At 40.2% G+C, this 22,302-nt stretch overlaps 1 protein-coding gene, 1 non-coding gene and 1 pseudogene across 4 annotated transcripts in view; 2 read left to right on the top strand and 1 right to left on the bottom strand.

Moving 5' to 3' along the window:
• The window catches only part of B3gnt2 (UDP-GlcNAc:betaGal beta-1,3-N-acetylglucosaminyltransferase 2), a 202,236-nt gene that overhangs the window by 138,665 nt on the left and 41,269 nt on the right, over positions 1 to 22,302 (top strand). The gene's annotated exons all lie outside the window — the stretch shown is intronic.
• LOC147826934 (U6 spliceosomal RNA) lies at positions 9,063 to 9,166 on the bottom strand. Its single transcript, XR_015453307.1, has one exon. It is a non-coding gene; the product is annotated as a U6 spliceosomal RNA (small nuclear RNA).
• On the top strand, positions 11,735 to 21,863 carry LOC147826933 (protein mono-ADP-ribosyltransferase PARP11 pseudogene; annotated as a pseudogene). The gene has a single exon (XR_015453084.1). The product of XR_015453084.1 is annotated as a protein mono-ADP-ribosyltransferase PARP11 pseudogene (transcript).

The following is a 22,302-nucleotide window of genomic DNA, read 5'->3' as shown; positions in this document are numbered from 1 at the left end:
AAAACCTGTATACATGTTTATGATAGCTTTATTTGTAATACCTGAAAACATAAAACACCCAAGTGTGGTGGCACACACCTGTAATGCCAGTACTTGGGGGGCTGACATAGGATCATAAGTTCAAGGTCATCCTTGAGTACACAGACCCTGTCTCAAAAAAAAAAAAGCTATAAACAACTCAGATGTCTTTCAACAGATAAATAAATTGGTGTTTTTCTGGGATAAAATAGTGTCTATTTAGCAATAAAACGAAAGAACTATCGTGTAACAGCATGGATGAGTATCTAGAAAATTGAATTATGCTAAGTGAAAAAAAATCCCAAAATATTGCTTATTGTGGGCTGGGGATGTAGCTCAGTGGTGCCATGCCTGCCTGGCAAGTGCAAGGTCCTAAGTTTGATTCCTGGTACCAGAAAAAAAAAAAAAAAGATTGCTTATTGTATTATCCTATTTATGTAAGTGGTTTTTTTTTTGGTACCAGAGGTCACACTCAGGACCTGTGCTTGCGAGGCAGGCGGCGGAACCACTGAGCTAAATCTCCGGGCCCCCTATGTAAGATTCTTGAAATGACAGAAACATAGAGGTCAGAGATTACTGGGTGCCAAGGGTAAGGAGGACAGGAGGCAGCAGGGAAGTGATTCTGACTGTACAAGGACAACATGGGGATCTTTATGATGACAGCATTGTTCTATATCCTGACTGGTTGTTATATTGTACTATAGCTGTATAAGATGTTACCATCGGAAAAAGATACACAAAGTAAAGGATACTGCATATTATAATTACTTCAAAGGATACTATAATTACTTCAAAATAAAAAAGCTTAATTTTTAAAAAGGGAAAGGATTTGAATAGACCTTTGTCCAAAGAAGATATACAGATGCTCCATAAAGATGTGAAAAGCTACAGTTTTTCCTGAAATTCGTGGGGGTTAGGTTCCTACAGTGTCCGCAAATTGTGAAAAACCACGAATTTCAGATATGGTCAGAAAAATGCCTACAAATGCCCATTTTTACAGTTTAAACCTTAAATATGCTATGTCTCTCACAATGATGTAATTAATTTAATAAAATACTGTGTTAATAAAGCCTTAGAAGGTGCAGGGCATTTGGGCACCACCTTAGGGATCTTAGGGCTTTAAGAAGAATAAAACCAGGCTGGGGATTTAGCTCAGTGGTTCCAGCTCCTGCCTTGCAAGTGCAAGGTCCCGAGTTCAATCCCTGGTACCAAAAAAAAAAAAAGAATAAAACCAATAATACTCGAGATAGCTACACATGATACAACAATCAATTATGATGCGGCAAAGCTGGTGCATCTGCCATGGGTTACAGGGCAGCAGCCAATCAGCAGCAAGAACTGAATAATGTGGATTGGCTACTTGCAAACCTACCACCAAAAAACAATTGCGGAGAATGTTTGTCGTTTCTGCAAAATTGGGAGGGTTTCAGCAAATAGTTATTAGTTAGGTTCTAAGGAAAAAAATCCACGAATGACTGAGGCTGCAAACTCTAAACCACAACTTTATGGGGGTATACTGTACTCAAGATCATTAGTCATTAGAGAAATGCAAATCAAAGCCACGAGATAGATGGCTATAACCAAAAAGCTAGATTATAGGTACTGGGCAGAAAACAGAGAAATTGAAACCCTTATACTTTTCTGGTGGGAAATAAAATGGGACACTTGCTTTGAAAAAACAGTTTGGCAGTTCCTCAAAATCATAAATATAGAGTTACTATATGACTCAGTAATTCTACTCCTACACATATACCCAAGAGAAATGAAAACATACATTCACAAAAAAATATTTTTCAGCAATAAATAGGCATGAAGTACCAATACATGCCACAACATGGATAAACCTTGAAAACATTATTCCGAGTGAACGAAGCCATACCAACTTTTTTTTTTTTTTAAATAGCGTCTCACTATGTAATTCAGGTTGGCCTTGAACTCCCTATGTAGCTGAGGCTGGCCTCGAACTCATGGCTGTACTCCTGCTTCCACTGGCTGAGTGCTGGAATTATGGGCATACGCCACCACATCTGGATCAGATCATAATGTGTAATTACATTTGCCTATTGATAGGTCTCCCACTACCTCAGCAGCTATTATGTATAGTAGCTGCCCTCTTCCTATCATGCCTTGCCCCTTCCCCTTTGTGACATCATGCCAAGATGGTTGCTCCCACCAAAGAATAAACCCTTCTTCCCAGCATGCCCCTGTTCCCGCCTAGAAAGTAACCTAATACTTGCTCACCTCCTACCACTAGTGACATCATTGGCTCCTCCATTCCCTAGTCACTACCTCACTCAACTCCACCTCAGCCCTTACAAACACCACCCCAGTCTCTATAAAAGACTCTCCCTGCCCCAGCCATATTGCTTTTGCCTCTCCTTTGTTCAGAGACAGCCCGGCAGATCTGTTCCCTAATAAAGGCTTGTTGTGGCCTGGTCTGGTCTTGGTTTTTGGCCCTTTTACCTGACATCTATGTCCGGAATAAGCCAACCTGTGGAGATAAAGTGGATTAGTGGTTGCCTAGCGGCAACCTGACTACTGATGAGTATGGGATTTCTTTTAGGGTAAATGAAGATCTACATTATGGTGATGTTTGCACAGTCCTGTGAGTGGAATGTTAAAGTGAACTTTAAGAACATTTACTTTAAATTGACCTTTAAAATGGGTAAATAGTTCCCAGCACTTGGGAGGCTGAGGCAAGAGGGTTGCTGCAAGTTCAAGGCCAGCCTGAACTACAAAGGCAGACCCTATCTCAATAAAACCCCAAAACAAAACAACAACAATAAATAGGTGAATAGGGGCCAAGGATTTAGCTCAGTGGCATCGCACCTGCCCCAGAAGTGCAAGGTCCTGAGTTTGATCCCTAGTACCAAAAAAAAAAAAAAAAAAGGTGAATAGTTTGGTATGTGAATTACCTCAAGCCTGATAGGAGCTAATCTCCTAAGGCCCCCACTTCTAAATCATATTGGGGATTAGGGCTTCAAGTTTTGAATTTTGAAGGGGACACAGTTCAGTTCATACCATTTGCTTTATTCACATCTTTGCAGGTTATCATCAGAAAGTTTTGAAGATGAATGTTTGTCCATAGGAGCAACAGAAAAGCCATCTGTATTGTTTTCTGCAAGGGATAATGGCCATCAACTGGAGTCAGCCTACTGGAAATTCCTTCTTAAAATGTTTATTTAAGTTGATAAGCCACTAATAGCTCAGTAATTGAGAAACAAAACAGTGAAACAGAAAATACAGGAGTGTTCATTGAGCTTTGAAATCATGAAAAAAGCCAAATGATGGCTTTTTAAATGCATGTTGTTGCACTGGAGTATTAGTAGCCCAGTATTCCTTAAAACAAAATGTGATCATTATGGATGATAAATGCTCATTCAGCCATATCTATTTATTCTGCTCCTTTTAACTAGTTTTGATTCTATTCCTTTTTGTTCCATTTTCATAGAGGAAAGTATTTTAATTTTTAAATTTCTTCAAAACTTTTTTGAAGTAGTGTGGGGTGTAAATAAATACTTTTTCAAAATCTGACTAGATTGAGGACAATAGATATTCCCTGGGGTGAAGGGCAGGAAGGGTCGGGGTGGAGATAGGTATTCCAGGAGGGACAGAAAGTTCCCTGATGGTCTTACTCCTCTATGAAGTCCTGACCACAGTGTTCTGTATCCTTCCAAACAAAACTGATCTTTGTTTAAAGAGTTGTTTTTAATTTTTATTTTGTTAATTTTAAGGGTTTTTTAAAAAGCTGGGTTTTTTTAAAAAAGCCATTTATTTTTGATACATAAAGACCATCTGCTCCTTAAATAACTCAGATTTAGTAATTGTACAGTGACATGGTTTTGTCCATATATTTTTTTTTTCAGACAGAGCCTATGTAGACCAGGCTGGCCTCCAACTCGCTGCAATCCTCCTTCCTCTGCCTCCTGAGTGCTGGGATTATAGGTGTGGGCCACCACACCCAGCTTTTTCTATATTTATGACTGTCAGTTAATAGATCTTAATGCCTTACATTTAATAAAGTAGACAGAAGTTGGAGAAAATGAGAGAGCTAGAGTTGGACTTGGAAAGTATCCTAGGAATCTTCTTTAACAGAATCCACTGGGAAGGGATAAGGCACTCTTTGAGATTAAAAAAAAAAATCATCCTGATTTTGCCACACATAGGCAGAAACATTTAGCTTTGTTCTAGTTCTTTGTCTCCCTTCCTTCCTTCCTTCCTTCCTTCCTTCCTTCCTTCCTTCCTTCCTTTCTTTCTTTCTTTTCTTTTTTTGAGACACAGTCTCACTATGTGGTTCAGGCTGGCCTTGAACTCGCAGCGATCCTCCTGCCTCAGAGTTCCGAGTGCCACGGCTCCAGGCCTGCTTTGTTACATTTCTTTACAAAACACAGAGAATCTGAACTACTTTTTGGAGACCCAAACAGTAAAAATTATCATTCCTTTCCCCTGGACTTTCAAACAGCCAACTTGAGATTCTACTGGATCAAAAAAATTATTTCCTTCTTTACTCTTACACAGAATTGCCTTTGTTTGTTTTCTTCTCTGAGCTGGGTGGTCCATAGAGAAGCTGTCCCCAACATAGGTTACACAGGTTTTTCTAAGGAGTTTTAGAGTTCGTCATCCAACATATATCATTACTACTGAGCCTATAGGGTCCTTATAGTTGACTTTAGAAGAACTGTCTTCCTCTCCAGTCCCTCACATACAGAAGCGGGGTCTCTTCCACATTCTTAAGAGCCTAACTTCAAACCAGGCATACAGGAAGTATTAGCTTTTTAGGACTGGCTTGCTATACTTTGGATAGTAAATATCCCTAAAAGGTCCTTGTCTTTGGGCTTATCTTTAGGGAGGGCCTTTGGGAGGTTGTGGAAATTAAGATATGGGGTTGAGTGGGAGGTCTTTAGGTCACAGGAGGGCGGGGGGTGCCCTCAAAGGGGACTGTGGGTCCTTCCTTCCTCTCTTTTGTTTTTTGGCCACCAGGTGAACAGTTTTGCTCTACCATGTGCTTCTGATGTGTACTGCCACAGTCCCGAAGCAATGGGACCAACCAATCATGAACTGAAACCTCTAAAACTGTGAGCCAATATAACCCTTTTCTCTTTATAAGTTTTTTGTCTTGGGTGTTTGTTATAGTAACTGAAAGATAGCACACCCCTCAATTGCTTTGAAATGTATATAACTTTCCAAAAAGAAAGTATAGATACATCTATCAGGTTGATTGAAATGAAACTAATGATAATACTAAATGTTAGCAAGGGTACAGAAACACCAGGTGACTCAAATATTGCTGAACGTAAAGTATGATATGCCCACTCTGTAAAACAGATTGGCAATATCTTATAAACCCAATATACACTTACCATATGATCCAGTAATTGTGCTCCTGAGAAATAAAACTATGCTCACACAAAAACTATACCGCACATGAATGTTCATAGCAGTTTTTTCCATAACCACCAAGATACTGAAACAATCCAGGTGTCCTTCAATAGGTAAAGGGTTAACAAACTTTGATTCTTCTATATCATAGAATGTTATGCAGCAATAAAAAGGAATGAACTATCGATATACAGAACAAGTTGGATGGGGCTCAAGGAAATTATGCTACATAAAAAAGAAAAATAAGGCCGGGTGTGGTGGTGCACACCTGGAATCCCAGCACAAGGGAAGCTGAAGAGGGAGGATCATCACAAGTTTGAGGCCAGCCTGTTCTACAAAAGAGACCCTGTCTCAAACCAAAACAAAACAAAAAAACAAAAAACAAAAACATTGCATAAGAGCTAAGTAAGGAGACACTTAATTTGGTGGCTACTTTTCTCCAGAATGAAGTCTTGATCCAAACCTCTGTTAAGCAATAAAGTTGTCTTTTTCAGATAAAATTAACATCTATAGCCAGGTATAGTGGCACACACATGTGATCCTAGAACTTGGGAGGCTGAGGCAGGAGGATCACTGTGAGTTGAGGCGAGCTTGGGCTTCATAGTGAGTTCAAGGTGAGCCTAAACTACAAAGTGAGACCCTATCTCAAAAATGGAAAAAAAAAAGGGCTGTGGATTTAGCTCAGTGGTTCCGCTTCCTGCCTTGAAAGCAGAAGGATCCTGGTTCAATCCCTGGTACCAAAAAAAAAAAGGTGAGGGGGAATCATTTTGGAGGTCAAGGAATTTTAGGATGGAATGCAGAATATGCCCAAAGGATATTGTTTGCAAATTCATGTGACTCTATATTTCCAAATAAAAAACTTAAGAAAGATGTATGACCACTCAGAGAGGCAGGCCCTAAGGAGGCTGTCATTTATTTCTCTTCAGATCTTTGGGGAACACAGCTGATGCCATTTTCTACATTGATGTAATCACACTATGATTGAGGTTAATTTTTCTAGCTAAGGGCTTTTTTCTGTAGCTCAAAAAGTTCACTAATATCCCATCTCTCACTAAGCCACTCAAAATGCTCAAAATGTGCAGACTGGCTTCCTTTACAAAAGATGGCAAGAATAGCAGTTAAACAGCAAGAGAAAAACTACAAAATCTGTTTGTGTTTTTAAAAAATCTGTTCATGTTGCTAATACTGAAAATATATCTTTTAAATTTTCATTTTGAAATAATTTCAGACACATCAAAAAAACTGCAGAAACAGTACAAAGAACTCCCATATACCTTTCAGCCAACTTTCCCAACTCCCCCCAAATGTTAACAACTTGCACTGGATTGCTAACATTTTTATATTTATTTTAAAACATTCTGGACTATGTAACACACTTTTAGTTTATAAAACAAAACACAGAGATTCATAGGTGGAAAATCTTTTCTTGCCTCTTCCTTATAGATCACCTTGCCCCTCCCAAACATGGACCATCTAAGTTTTTCTTTATGTAAATATTAACAAAATATTTAAAAATTCCTCCTCTCTCTGCACACATACCTCCTATACATACTGTCTAGGACCTTGCAATTAATATTTAGCAATGTAGCTTAGAAATATTTTCAAAATAAAACATAGTAATCTTTTTCTAAGATCTTTAATACCTATGGCATCTGAGCCCCTCCTGCCCTCTGGTATCACCTTAGACATTTCTCGTGCTCCCCATCTTTCCTGTCTAACCTGGATTGCTCAAATCTCAAATTCTCCAAGCATAGTTCATTTTCTGTGATGACATGTGTAGGACTTACACACACCCCATCCAGTATGATGGGAACAAAGCTACCGGAGGCCAAGGACATGCATTCAAAAGGGACAGCAATAGGATGATGATTGCCATAATGTGAGCAACACCCCCAAAGAGATGGCCTGGAATAAGGTAAGGCCTTGTTGCCAAGTAACTCCAAAGGGGATGAAATTAACACAGTCTGTTTTTCATGTAACTGCATCTCAAATGACAGCTGAGGCCAGAGTTGATCCCATGCAAAATTAATAATTACCATATGATTCTTGTAAATGACTATTGACAAAAGTCTTTGACTAAAGAAACAAATAAAGCCTTTATTTAAAATGCATGAGAGAAGGGGAAAAAAGAGAGAACAAGTGAATTCAGATCCTGTGTTTTTCCACTTGCATCTTAGGTAGGAAATCTGATGTTTCTATCTTAGACTGCTGTTGAATTGGCCTGGTGGGAAACATGCTTTAAAAGCAGATCCCAGGCAGACAAGACAATATGCACGAGAGAGCTGAGAAAAGGTTTTTATTTTTTTATTTTTAGAGACAAGAGATAGCTTAGGATCATTTGAGACTCTCTTAATGTCCTTTTTAGAAGATCTAAAATGCACTTTTCCCCATTAGTTTGTTCACTGAGGGCAAATTGTTGTAAATATAAAAATAATTCTACCACTTCTACTCTTTAACCTCATACTAATGGCTATAAGAGCACAGCTTGAGATACCCAATAATCCTTGCTTTCTAAGAGCTTATTAGTATTAAAAGGGCAAAAATAGGAATGAAAAGACGATTCCACCCCCATCCTGCTTCTGTTGCATTGATTTGAATAAATTAACTGTGTGGTTAGAGCAGAGAAATGGTCCTTCTCACCAAGAGAAACTTTTGTATTATTTTGTGACCAAAGTTTTGTCAATGTGCAAAGCATCATCCAAAACAAAGAATTTTTAGCTATAGAAGCTAATTTTGTTGTTTTTGAGACAGAGACTTGCTATGTAGTTCAAGCTGCCCTTGAACTCACTATATAGCCCAAATTGGCCTTGAACTCGGGATCCTTCTGCCTCAGCCTCCCAAATGTTGTCATTCATGTCCACACCCAGCTATAGAAGCTAATTTTGTCCAGAAAGGAAAATTTTCTTGCTTAATAGAGGTTTGAACTAAGACTTCATTCTGGGGAAAGGTAGCCACTAAGTTAAGGGTCTTCTCACTTAGCTCTTAACAATGTATTTATTGGGGTTGAGGGGGCAGAGTCTGTTTTCCTTCACTCCTCCTTTACTTCCTAAGCCACTTTGAGCAAACATCTTCCCAGCCCTATTGCTGATGGAATTGAGCAGAATGTGTCAGTTCATAGAGAAAACCAGGGAGCAAAAAGTATACTAGATCATTGTCTAGCCTGTGAAGCAGAGTAGCTGTGCCAGAGCCTGTAGTTGACATGACCCAGTCTCCCTACTACTAGATGATGAGCTTCTTAAGGCCAAGAACCTGGGTCTTGCATTGGTTTTCCAATAGCACATGGCATCATTTATATAAGCTAACCACACAGGCAATATTTATTGAATTAGACTGGCAAAAACAACCCCTAAATTATAATTAGACCTAATTACAGGTAGATCCCATTTATATGGGTTTTTTTGTATATCCTTTTATTGGTACATTTTAGGTGTACAATATAATGACATTCATCACCGGAGACATGCACCTTTACATACTCTCTTAGTTATTATTTTTCCCCCTTCCCCTGCCCTCCCCTCAACCCCTCCATCCCTCCCTATTTAAAAAGCTTTGTTTCCATTTTTTCATTTTCTCATGTTAATTCCATTCCCTTCTTTCCTTTCCCCTAACCCTCCCACTTCCCCCTCCCCTTTGCCCCTTTTCTTCCTATTTCACAGTATCTATTAAAAAATATGGGACGCTTCACGAATTTGCATGTCATCCTTGCACAGGAGCCATGCTAATCTCTGTATCATTCCAATTTTAGTATATGTGCTGCTGAAGCAAGCACTATAGGGTTCTTTTTAAACACAAAGACACATGGCATTTGGTGAGAAGGATGTTGTTGCTCCATAGGCAGAGAAGCCAACCTGTCTTTCAGCTGGTGAGACAGGCTGGAAAGGCATGCGTCTTGTTGGGCACAATGGGTCCTTTTTTTCCTGAAATGCCTCCCGGCACTGTGTGGCTCAATTCCATGCAGTAAGAAATCTGCAGTAGCAAGAGAGTAAGTAAGACACTGCTTCTGTGTTGCGCTGACCCTCTCATTCTGTGTCAGTGATACAAGCTTATTGACATAAGCTTGTCTGATACCAAGAGAATGATACCACAGATTCATCCTGGAGCAAGCCAGCCTGGTGCTTCTGTGCTGGGTGCCATAGAGATATTTTCTTCCTGAGTGGATTTGGGGGATACAATTCCTTTGGCTAAAAATTAGATCTGTAAGCCATAGAAAAATCTACTAGCAGAAAGGCCTCTAGGATTTCTTGTGGCTTACAACCTCTGAGGCAGGAAAAAAACTGTTTCCCTTGTAGGGACAACTGGCACTTCCCACAAGACAGTTTCCCAGACCAAATCCTCAGGTTCTTGGAAGACTCATTCACCCAGAGACTCAGTGGCATACCAACTTGCAGTTTCTCTGTGAACAGCAGGAACTAACCATTGGGGAATATTTGGATTAACTTCATCTGAAAAGTTTCCAAGGCCTTTTCAGCTGTTTTGGAATGATGTGTTTCAAACTGTAGAGGTTGTAACTTCCTCTTTCTGGGACCCAAATGTTACTTTTGGGAGCGAATAGTAATAGCTTTTGGACCCTGAAAGTACAGTACACCAGCCAGGCCTGGATCTTGCCACTAAATTGGGAGGAACTATCTCTGGGCCAGTTGGCCAGATTAGCATGTTTGACCTTTGGTATGAGGATTTGGCAGTCTTGAAGAAGAATGCAAGTCTGCTTGCTTGGTTGTTGGCTGTCTACTTGGGGCAGGTCTTCTCCCAAATCCTGAGAACTTGAAGGACAGTCACTTCCATAATGGCCAGCTGTGCAGTGTTGCATAGCAGCAAAGGGGAAATAGCCCTTTAGTACCCTGACGCCTGATACCTCAGAACATGGGAGACCTGTTGGGACTAATGGTTTTTTTAAATGTTGAGGAAAAGGGTGTGGGAACTGCCAGTGGAAAGGATGTGCTGTATCTTTTCAAGAATGGACATCCTATTCTTCCTTTCTGGGAAGATGGAGTGAGCTGTTTATCAGGCACCATGCTGGGTGTGGGAGATAGCACAATGGACTGAACAGCACATATTTCAAGGGCAAGGACTATGTTTAATTCCTCTTTGTCTTGCTCAGAACAGGTACTGGAGTAATACTTCATTAAATGTTCTCAAAGTCACATGGCTCCACCCATTCTCCAGTGTCCATTTTTTACCCTCTTCCCTCCTTTGCCTCCTTTCCTACCTCTCCAAATTAAGAAAAGTACAGTACTGTATCTTCTCTATGCAAGCTGCTGCCTTGTCCAGAAACTCATCTTTAGACCAAACCAACAATCTAGAAATGAAAAGAAAACAAGAAGGGGGAGTAGAACTGGTTTCCTAGTGAGCCCTGCCTTGTTCTTATCTGGCACATCCTGATTCTAAGTGGTTGCTGGAAACACTGGCAAAGAGAGATTTAACTTTTCTTCAACTGCTCACTCTCTCATTTAAAAACAAATACAGTGTGTTTTCTAATTATAAAAAATAATAAATGTCAGTTGGAGAGAGCACACTGTCCTCTCCCATACTCTTTTTTGTTTTGTTTTGTTTTTTGAGACAGGGTCTCACTATGTAGTTCAGACTGGCCTTGAACTCACTATGTAGCTCAGGATGGCCTCAAACTTAAAGAGATCCTCCTGCCTCAGCCTTGCAAGTGCTGGGATGGCACTGCACCCGGACTCCCACATTATTTTAATTTATTTATTTATTTTGGTACCAGGGATCGAACTCGGGCCCTTGCGCCTGCGAGGCAGGCAGTGGAACCACTGAGCTAAAACCCCGGCCCTCCCACATTATTTTAAACATGAATTCTTCCCAGGGTGACTTTGTGAAGCCATGCCTGGCCCTCCCTTCTAGGGGATTTCCAGAGGAGACTGATGAGTGAATAGATCTTCCTCTCTGACCCCAATTCCATCCTGACACCATTGACAACTGAGAGTGCTTCAGTCCCAGCATCTGTGATTCCATGCATATTATCATAGCAGCCTGGGTGTTCCTTTAACCAAATTTCACTCATATAAATGTGAACGAGCCAGGCATGGTGGTGCATGCCTGTAATCTCAGCACTCCAGAGCCTGAAGCAGGAGGATCATCATGAGCTCAAGCCCAGCCTGAACTACATAGTAAGACCTTGTCTCAAAATAATTAATTATTTTTATTTTTTTGGTACCGGGGATCGAACTCCGGTCCTTGCGCTTGTGCAGCAGGCAGCGAAACCATTGAGCTAAATCCCTGGCCCTCTTTCACTTTTTAAAATTAATTAATTGGGCCGGGGATTTAGCTCAGTGGTTTCGCTGCCTGCTGCACAAGCGCAAGGACCCGAGTTTGATCCCCGGTACCAAAAAAATAAAAATAAAAAGTGAAAGAAATGGGCAGGAAATGGAGAGAGGGGTCCAGTAGTGAGATTTTATGTTTGGAGTGGAAATGCACCAGACTGAGGGCTGAACTCTCCATTTGAGTCCATGCTTTGCAGTAACTAGCTCCTTTAAGCAATTTTCTCAACTTTCTCTGTGTATTTCTCATTCGTTTTCACTTGTGAAATTATAAGTTGATTTTATTATTGCTAATCTTTTATAAATTGCCTGATTTATAGAGTTTAAGAATAGTGTCATGGTACCTGCCTCTAATCCTAGCACTTTCCTGAGGCAGGAAAATCACTTCAAGTTCAAGGCCAATCTGGGCTACATAGTGAGTTGAAGGACAGCCTGAACTATATAGCAAGACCCTGTCTCAAAAAAACTAAAAAAAGAGGAAGAAAAAAATGTTTATTTGGTTAATCTATCTCTTCCCCTGCCATAGTTCTTCTTTTCACCTCAAAGTTTTCATTGTTTCTCATTATCCAGCCCTGCCACTCTTTAATTTGGTAAGAAGAAACATGTTCTTTCCAGCTCTTTATGGCAGTGAGCAAACTCCTCTCACTTCTCGGTCATTCTCATGCTCTTTCTCTTTGTTCTTTCTGTTGTCTTCCCAGACTGTTATCCCAAATGAGGTCTCACATAAGCAAGTTTCCCTCTGATCTATGGCTCTAATTCACGTATTCAATGAATGAAAGTCTTTATTGGCATCTATAACGAACAAGACACAACTACAGTAAGTGCTGTTAAAGAATAAGTTTAAAATATGTTCTTATTGTAGACAGCTAAATTAGTTGGATATATTATAGGCAGTTAGAGGGAATCAATACAGAAGGCCATTGAGGCCCATTTACTGAAGGCCAGGATTCAAAAAAAGAGGAACTGGCTGGGGATTTAGCTCAGTGGTTCTGTACCTGCCTGGCAAGCACAAAGTCCTGAGTTTGATTCTCGTACTGAAAAAAAAAAAAGGAAGTAACTACACTCATATACTTCCCCTAGGGATGAACAGCAGTGATTGATATTTTAAATAGGCATCAATCACCTTGGGTAGGGACCAAAACCTCCCTAGCCCATTTCTTCTGGGAAATCCTTGTTGGATCCATGTATGCTTGCTACGTGACTTGCGTCCCCTTTTGATCCCCATTTAATCAATATTACCTAAGCAACTACACTTGTAATCTTATTGGTTGATCATAGTTTTGTCCCACCTCATGATTTCCCATTGAATCAGTATTTCCTAAGGGACTATACTTGTAATCTTACTAGTTGGCTGTAGTTTTGTCCCACAGTGTACCCACCTCACCTCATGGCTTTGCTCAATAAAACACCTTTGAGAAGCAGGGTGGGCAGGGTAACCACTTTCAGGACCCCCTTCTGTCTCTCTTAGACAGAAGCTATCTTTCTCTCAATAAATTCTTCCTACTGTTAACCTCTGCTGTTCCTAGAATTCATTCTTTGATTTTAGAGAACACGAACTCGGTGTTTCAGACATCTACCAGGTTGGGAGTTATAATAGTTCCCTTACATTTTTTGGAGGCCCATATATCATCCATAGATCATACACCCTATATCATTTTTAGCCTTGAGGAGATGAGTAAAGGAACTGGGGCTGCAAATCCCTTAGCTGCCTTCACAAGCCAACACCAATAACCATACTTCCATACTGAAACAAGCTCTTCTTGGGCCTGCAGGGCCTCAACACTCTGGGTTTTCTTTCTCTTACATCTCCCCAGCTTCCTTTTGCTACATTTTCCCTCTGAGCTCATTCCCTAAATTTGATCCTCAGAGGCATTATCAGCCCTTTTCTCCTCTCAGTCACTTCATTCTCTGGACTATTCCTGCCATCCCCTTGACCTTCTTTACAGTCTGTATGCAGATGTAGCTGTGGATGTGGCTGCATTCCTGGTTTCTCTTCTGGTCTCCAAAGCTTAACCAGCTGCCCCACTACCTCTCCACTTAGGGTTACACAGGCACCTCACATCCCCATAGTCACCACCAAGTTTATCACCCTCCCTGTCATTCTGCTTCTCTCTCCCAGAGTCCCCAAACTCTGGAAATGGCATTGTTGTCATTTACCTAGTTATTCAATGCAGCAACCTGGAGCTCTTTCTCTCTTCCACAGTCTTTTTTTCCCTATTCCCAATATCCAATCATATTGCCCTGTGAGTGCCAGGGATTTAGCTCAGTGGTGCAGCTGAGTGCCTCGAAAGCACAAGGTCCAGAGTTCAATCCCTGGTACCAAAAAAAAAAAACCAAACAAATTGCCCCATGAATATCTGAAAATGTCTGCTTCACCCTACCCCCACTGCCTCTACAGTAGCCCAAAGCGGCATCATCTCTTACTTGTTCTACCCTCTTAGCCTTCCAACTGGTCTCCTATGCAGCCTTGCTCCTTCCTGTCATGTTCCTTGATACATCTGATGCAAATTTTTTAAGACTTTAAAAGAGACTATTTGGGAGAGATGAACATCTTCCTTCTGTCATTGGACAAAGATGACATATAATCACTGGGGACTTTCCAAAATCTACTCCAACATTCGGGCTCACTGCCTCCCTGTTAAGTGGAAACTTTCTGGTTTACCTGATTGCTCCAGCTTTATAATGGAATGATCAGAGAACTGACATGTTCATCTCCCAGTGCTGGGATATTTTAACTTTAAAAGAAGGGTCAAGGGCCGGGGATTTAGCTCAGTGTTTCCGCCACCTGCCTCAAAAGCACAAGGTCCTGAGTTCCATCCCTGCTACCAAAAAAAAAAAAAAGAAAAAAAAGAAGGGTCAAGCTAGAGACTGGGAAAAGACTATACATGTACTCAACAAAGGACTCATCCAGAATACATAGAAAATACCTATAAGTCAGAACAAGACAGTCCAACTTCAGATGGCTAAAATACTTGAACAGGCAGTTCACAAAAGAAGATATGCGAATAACTGATATGCATATGGAAGAATGCATTCTGTCATTATCAGGGAAATACAGTGAGGCACCACTACAGCTCCACTGAAACAGCTAAACTTTAAAAAAACCTAAAATTCTTATAATGATGAGAGTGTGTGAATTGGTAAAATGTTAGAAATCTGTGTGCCTATAACTAAAACTAAACATATACTGTATATGCCAGATATTCAACATGTGGATATTATACCCAACAGAAATGGGTGCTTCTGTCTACCAAAACATACCATGGCCTGGGTGCCTGATTTTGTTCCTATCCCAACATTGAGTGGCTCCTCATGAGCTACTCTCTATGCCCACAAGTGGGAATACACATTGCCTGTTCCCTCCCCACCAACAAAGCCCTAGGAACTAAACCTTGATCATTAGTCCAGGTGACCCAATATTCTCTCTTGCACACTGACCTCAACTGGGGTTATCTCTTTCCATCATCAATTTCTGATACAGACCCACAATCCTTAGTCAAGAATTAGAATCTTCTAGATTTTAGAGAAGTAATAGGGTACATATACTATATACTATATAATATCATCAGGTTTTGCTACAGATATTTAATGTGTTCCAAGCAGCACCTGTGATCAAGCACACTAACGTATTTGTAATGAAACATGGAACAAGTAAAATGGTACAGATAAAAACTACAACCACCTTCCCACAAATTCCTGTGAGAGTGCCATCTTATGAAAGACTTTCATTTTTCAGAGTTTCATGGGCTTCAGAGTTGCAGAGAAGGACTAGAGGTGTAGCTCAGTGGTACAAAGATGTTGGGTTCAATCCCCACTCCCAAAATATAAAAATACAGAGAATTGCAGAGAAGACTGTGAGCCTGCATTGGGTGTTGGAGATGGAGATGGGGGTAAAAAGATAAAAACCTTTATCAGGTTTTTCTAGCGGGTAAAAAGATAAAGAAAATAAAACTGTTTTCTATTTCCTTTTCTCAGGAACAATAAATACACATTGGCCTTATAGCTACGTGGTCCAAGGGCCTTCCCAATCAAGGAAACTGGACATCTCTAGGCTCCTACAATGAGAAGAGAAACTTATAAGAAGTTTTTCTTGTTAACAAAAATAAATAAATAAATAAATAGATAAATAAAATAGTGCTGCTATAAACATGGGTATGTACGTATCCCTGCAATATGATAATTTTAACTCTTTTGGTAAAATACCTAGAAGGGAAATACCTAGGTCAAATGGAGTTTCTATTTTTAGTTTTTTGAGGAATCTCTACACTGATTTCCATAGTGGTTGTACTAGTTTACATTCCCACCAACAATGTAGAAGGGTTCCTTTATTCCCACATCCTTACTAGCACTGATTATTATTTGATTTCTTGCTGATGATCATTCTCTCTGGGGTCAGATGGTATCTCAAAGTAATTTTAATTTGCATTTCTGTAATGGCTAGCCATATTGAACATTTTTTCATGTATTTATTGGCCATTTATACTTCTTCTGAGAAGTGTCTATTAATTTCAGTTTCCCCCACCTTTTTGTTTTATTTTGTTTTTTGTTTTTTGAGACAGGGTCTTACTGTGTAGTTCAGTCTGGGCTTGAACTCACTATATAGCCAAGGAGATCCTCCTGCTCAGCCTCCCAAGTGCTGGAATTATATGTGTGTACCACTATGCCTGGCCAGTTGCCCATTTTTTGATTGGGTCTTTTTGTTTTGTTTGTTTTGTTTTTGTTTGTTTGTTTAAAACAGGGTCTCCCTTTGTAGTTTAAACTGGCCTTGAACTTACTATGTAGTCCAGGCTGGCTTTGAACTCAGAGCAATCCTCCTACTTCAGCCTCCCAAGTGCTGGGATTACAGGCACGTGGCACCACACCTAGCTGGGTCTTTTATTTTGGGGAGTCTAATTTTTTTGAGTTCTTTATATATTCTAGATGTTAGTACTTTATCTGAGGAATAGCTAGCAAAAATATTTTCCCATTCTGTAGATTATCTCTTCATTCTGTTGTTTCTTTACAGTGTAGAAGCTTTTTAATTTTATATGATCCCATTTGTTGATCCTCAGTATTACTTCTTGTGCCAGTGGGGTTCTACTCAGACAAATCTTTGCCTTCCTTGCCTATGCCTATGTCTACAAAAGTTGTACCTACTTTATCTTCCAGCAGATTGTTTCTGTTTTATCATTTAGATCTTTTTTTTTTTTTTCTGAGACAGGGTCTTGCTATGTAGTTCAGGCTGGCCTTGAACTCACTATATAGCTGAGGCTGACCTCTAACTTACAGTGATCCTCATGCCTTGGCCTCCCAAGTATTGGGATTACAGGCAAGCACCACCATACCTGGCAGATCTTTGATCTATTTTGATTTTAGTTTAGTACATAGTGAGATATATGTGTCCAGATTCAACATTCTGTGTATAGCCAGTTTTCCCAGCACCATTTGTTAAAGAGGCTATCTTTCCTCCAGTGTATGTTTTTGGCCTCTTTGTCAAAGATCAAATCACCGAATGTGCCTGGGATTGTTTCTGCTTCTTCTATTCTGTTCCATTGATTCACATGCCTGTTTTTGTGCCGGTACCATGCTGGGGTTTTTTTTTTCATGGTCTATGAAAGAATTTTAATCAATAATACATTAGGCCAATCACAGACAACAGAGCAATTCTTCAGTATTCTGGTGAATTTGGTGACATGTTTATCACAGATTAGCTAGAATAAAATTCTCAATGTTAGGGCCAGGGATTTGGCTCAGTGGTGGTGCCACCTGCCTGGAAAGCACAAGGTCCCAAGTTCAATCCTCAGTACCAAAAAAAAAATTCTCAATGTGTATTACTAGCAAAACATAGTAAGCAACACAAAATAAAACTGATGGTTGCCAAAATTATACATAATGAGATTTGTTCCAAAGAATCAATAAGAGACACGTTAGGACCACAAAAACTGCAAAACTTGTCAGAAAAAAATCAGACTTAGTGGAGATACAAACAAAATGGACAACAGCAAAAAGTGTTTTAAAATCTTAAAATAAATAGAAGAGGGCTGGGAATTCAGCTCAGTGGTGCTGCTGCCTGCCTTGCAAGCACAAGGTCCTGAGTTAAATCCCTGGTACCAAAAACAAAAAATTAATAGAAGAAACCAATTTCACATTATTTTATTCTGAACTTGGAAAAATTACCCATGGAAGAAAGGCTACAATAGCAGAAGTTTCAATGCCAAAAGTCTAACATAAACTAAATTGATAAAGGAATCAACTCTTCAGTAAAACCTTTACATAGATGATCCTTTATATCTTAAGAGTAGATAGTGCTGTTGCCACTTTCCTGACTTTTGCTGTCACTGACTATCAGCATTAACAACCATTATGGAATGGTCAATATGACCCAGATTCTGCCCCTGGCCATTTATTTCTTCTGAGTGTCCCCACTGTTTTCTAATCTGCTCCTTGTTTTTCCAGTTTGACTTCGTGTTGCCACAGCTTTAAAACATTTAATCTTTCGGAATTAGAAGCACTAGTGGAAGATGGAGAAGAATCAGTCCTCATTTCCTTTTGGTCTATTAGGCATTTCTCCCTCCATTCTCATAGTAACTCCCATCTTAATCAAACATTCAGAATTGTGCAATGCATCCAGTGCTGGTTGATCATTTAAAAACCTAACAGCTATATTGATTACAGATGACTGGGACCTCTCAAAATCACAGCAACGTATATCCTGTTGTTCTCCATTGCATATCATCCAGTTTCCACTCTCAGCTTTCCTTCCTTAACTTTACATAATATACATACTTTGACTCCAGAGGGCTAGGACTTAAGTCAGAAGGTGCACCATGGATTTCCCTGTAGGAAACCACAGGATTGTGAAATCCCACAATATTATTTTTCTTTACATTACTCTCCAAGGTGGTACCTCTGAGAGGACTATGAGATTTCTCTTTTCCTGATTTAGATTTGAAGGTTGAAGCATTAACCCAAGAATCATCCAGGTATCCACCATCTTTTCTGCTTATTTTTCGGGTACCACTTGCAAAAGACTTCTTGACATCCATGACAGAATCAAACACAGCTATACTTGAAGGGGCTACTTCTAATTTGTTTTCAATGTGTCTCAGAGCAGCCTTGGTCTGAGAAAGTTCATCCCATGTTGTAGTTATATCTTGAACAGTATCCTTGCTTTGAGAATTCCTTGGGTGTGATAAAGGCACCTCTTTTGATTTATTGCTCCTCATCCTGCCAGCTTACCTGAGAGTGTCGCGTCCACCCTCGGCATCCCCAGGCCTGGCCAAGGATGCAGTGATGCCACCCCAGAGCAGCCCGCCTGGCCTGCCTGTGCTCAGGATGCACTGGTGCCCACCTCGTTTTGGCCCCCCCAGAATTCCACCTGTCCGCAGGGAAGGAAGGATAGGCGGAAAGCCACCTCCTGAGCTATGGTTCTCTGCAGTTCTCTCTGGCGCAGTTCTGGCCCCTCTCACCTGCTGGGAGTCTTTTGGCAGGAGCGGTGGCCCAGTCACCATCACAGTCCAACAACTGACACGGAGGAGGAGCCTACCATGCTGATTTAATCACTGTAGCTTTATAGTATTCATTAATTGTGATGCCACCTGCTTTGCTTTTGTTACCCAGGATTGCTTTTGCTATTCTGGGTCTCTTCTCATTCTATATGAATTTTACCATTGTTTTAATAAGGAAAATATGGTATTTATACACAGTGGAATACTTGCTCTGCCATAAAGATAGATAAACTGGAGGAATTTGTAGGTAAATGGATATAACTTGAGAACATAGTTTTGTTGTTGTTTTTGGTTTTTTGAGACAGAGTCTTTCTTTGTAGCTCAGGCTGGCCTTGAACTTGCAATGCTCTTCTACCTCAGCCTCCTGAGTGCATGCGGCACCATGCCCAACTGAGAATGTAACGTTAAGTAAAGTAAGTCAGACACACAAGCTTAAATATTGCATTACTACTTCCAAATTCAGCTACAAGATAGACTTTGCAGAAATGAAGCAAACGAATCTCACCACTGGGAAGCAGCGCTTACTAAAAAGGGCTCCCTTTTCTATCACCGCTTTCAGTTATATCTGTGAAAATGGAGCTATACCTGTGCCACCACACTGGGAGTATGTGAACACTGAAGTGCCCTATCAGCTCGTTTCTCTGCACAGTGAGACACATGAATATAATGAAGTTACCAGCCTTTTTGGGAAAACAATGGATCACAACCGAATCAAAAGAATTCAGAGAATTCAAAACTTAGATTTATGGGAGTTCTTCTACAGGAAAAAGGCTCAGCTCAAGAAAAAATGAGGCATCCTTCAGATTAATGAGCAAATGCTGTTTCACAGTACCAGCAGTGAATTTGTGGAAGCGATTTGCATTCATAAATTTGATTGGAGAATAAACAGTATACATGGCACTCTCTTTGGAAAAGGAATCTATTTTGCTAGAGATGCTGCTTATTCCAGCTGCTTCCGCATAGATGACATAAAGCACGGAAACATATTGCAGATTCATGGTATCAGCCTGCCACAGTGGCATCTGTTTAGAACGTACAAATCTATGTTTCTTGCTTGGGTGCTAATTGGAGGTTACATAAACGGAGACTCCAAATACATGCGACCCCCTTCCCAAGACAGGAGCTATGTGAATTTATATGACAGTTGTGTGGATGATACCTGGAATCCAAAGGTTTTTGTGGTTTTTGATGCCAATCAAATCTATCCTGAGTACTTGATAGACTTTCATTGATTTCAGCTCTGGTTCTCAGTGGTCAAGAGAGTTTTGTTCTTTTTTGCAGGAGGATTTGCTCTCCTGTCATCTAGCTACTAAATATTAATTATCTGATACCTTTGAATCAGATATGAAAAAAGTAGCTTCCACATAAAAAGACATACTGACTATAAAAAAAAAATATGAGAGGGCCGGGGATTTAGCTCTGTGGTTCTGCCACCTGCCTTGCAAGCACAAGGTCCCAAGTTCAATCCCTGGTACCAAAAAAAACCAAACAAACCGAGAAACCTAAAGTATACATATGAGTAATGAAATGAAAGATAGATAAATAGGAAGTGGGGAAAGATTCAGATAATTTCCCAAATTACCTATTCCATTGTTTAAAAAATATTTTAGTGTATACGCTAATTTGTTTCATACTACTAGTTCCTTTTATTTCATTGAGAAAAGTTCCATGCTGTTTCTTCTTTGTACAAATCATTTTTGTTGATGTCTTATTCTCAGAGCAATACTTTGAAGATAACAATACACTGTATTAACTATTGTTATTTTCTTATTTTATTATGAAATGTTTTGTTTTTCATAAAATTAAAAAATAGAAACTGCAAGTGTTGCTCAGTAGTACAGTACTTCCCTACCATGCTCAAGGGCTTGGATTCAATCCCCAGCATATGCACATACCCGCCCCCTGCCACACACACACACACACACACACACACACACACTAATAAAGTTCTGGCACCTCTGGATGTTAGTAGCCTGCAGTGTCAGATTCAAGCTCCTCATTCTACCTATTCATTGTGTTGAAGTGCGGGTTGCTCTAACACAGACTCTCTGTACTTCCTGAATGTATTCATGAGTGCTCATGTACATGGCTTTAATTCTTAGGCGTTTAACAAGCTATGTAACAATGAACAGAGTAATTTCCCAGCTCCTTTCAATGATGACTGTTTTCATACCCTATCATAATATTTCCTGTAAGTTAGTCCTGCAGCCAAATTAGTAATCCAGCTAGAAAATGTTTACGGGGTAGAGGGAAGGAGATAGGGGTCAGGGCACCATGGAGAAGCTGGACAGAATATTATTTTAGTATTTTTAGTAAGACAGAAAAAAATTATGCAAATATCTCCACTCCCTCTTTCAGTTTTGTAAAGCCTTTCTTTCTCCACAGTTCAGTCTTGGATTAGACTCTTGTTAACTATGTCTGTTTCAACCCTAGATACAAGCTTATTTATTTGACCTGCATATCCATACTTGCTCATTTTGATTTTCTTATTGTGTCAGCTACGTTGGGAAGCTTGGCAGGAAGCACACTATTGAAATGTGGGATCAAATGGTCTAACGTGTGTGAATTGGGAAGTTCAGCACATGACAGGGCTTAGCAGGATCTTAGCTTGTTCAAGACTAATCCTGTAGATTTTCATTCTTGTGGGCATCATGCCCCTTAAATCTAAAGCCTTGGGTTCCACCTAAGCTCAGTCTACATGCCTATGTCCCAGCTATCCTCTTTTTTTTTTTTTTTTTTTTGGCGGGGGTGGGGAGGCAGGGGCGGGAGTACTGGGAATTAAACTCAGGACATTGCACTTGCCAGGCAGGCATGGTGCTGCTGAGCTATATCCTCAGACCCCCAGCTGTCCTCTTTTTGTTTGTTTTTTTGAGACAAGATCTCGATACGTAGTTCAGGCTGGCCTGGAACTCACTAGGTAGTCCAGCCTGGCCTTGAATTTGTGATGATCCTCTTGCCTCAGCCTCCTGAGTGCTAGGATTACACGTGTGTGCCACCACACCCAGCTTCCAGCTGTCCTCTTAAAGACCAGAGTAGTGGCTGTCTCTTGGAGGTCTTCTGTTCCCTCTTCTCTAATCAAGTTGAGGGGTAAGGAGAAAATGGGTTCCAAAGGTAGTCCTGGGAAGGCTGCCACATAATGTTTTCTC

The sequence above is a fragment of the Heterocephalus glaber genome, unplaced genomic scaffold (assembly GCF_053883595.1).
Source record: "Heterocephalus glaber isolate CG9 unplaced genomic scaffold, H.glaber_assembly_v1.0 deba00001457, whole genome shotgun sequence".
Taxonomy (NCBI): Eukaryota; Metazoa; Chordata; class Mammalia; order Rodentia; family Bathyergidae; genus Heterocephalus; species Heterocephalus glaber.
The sequence above is the reverse complement of the archived record's forward strand: the minus strand, read 5'-3'. Positions and strand labels throughout refer to the sequence as shown.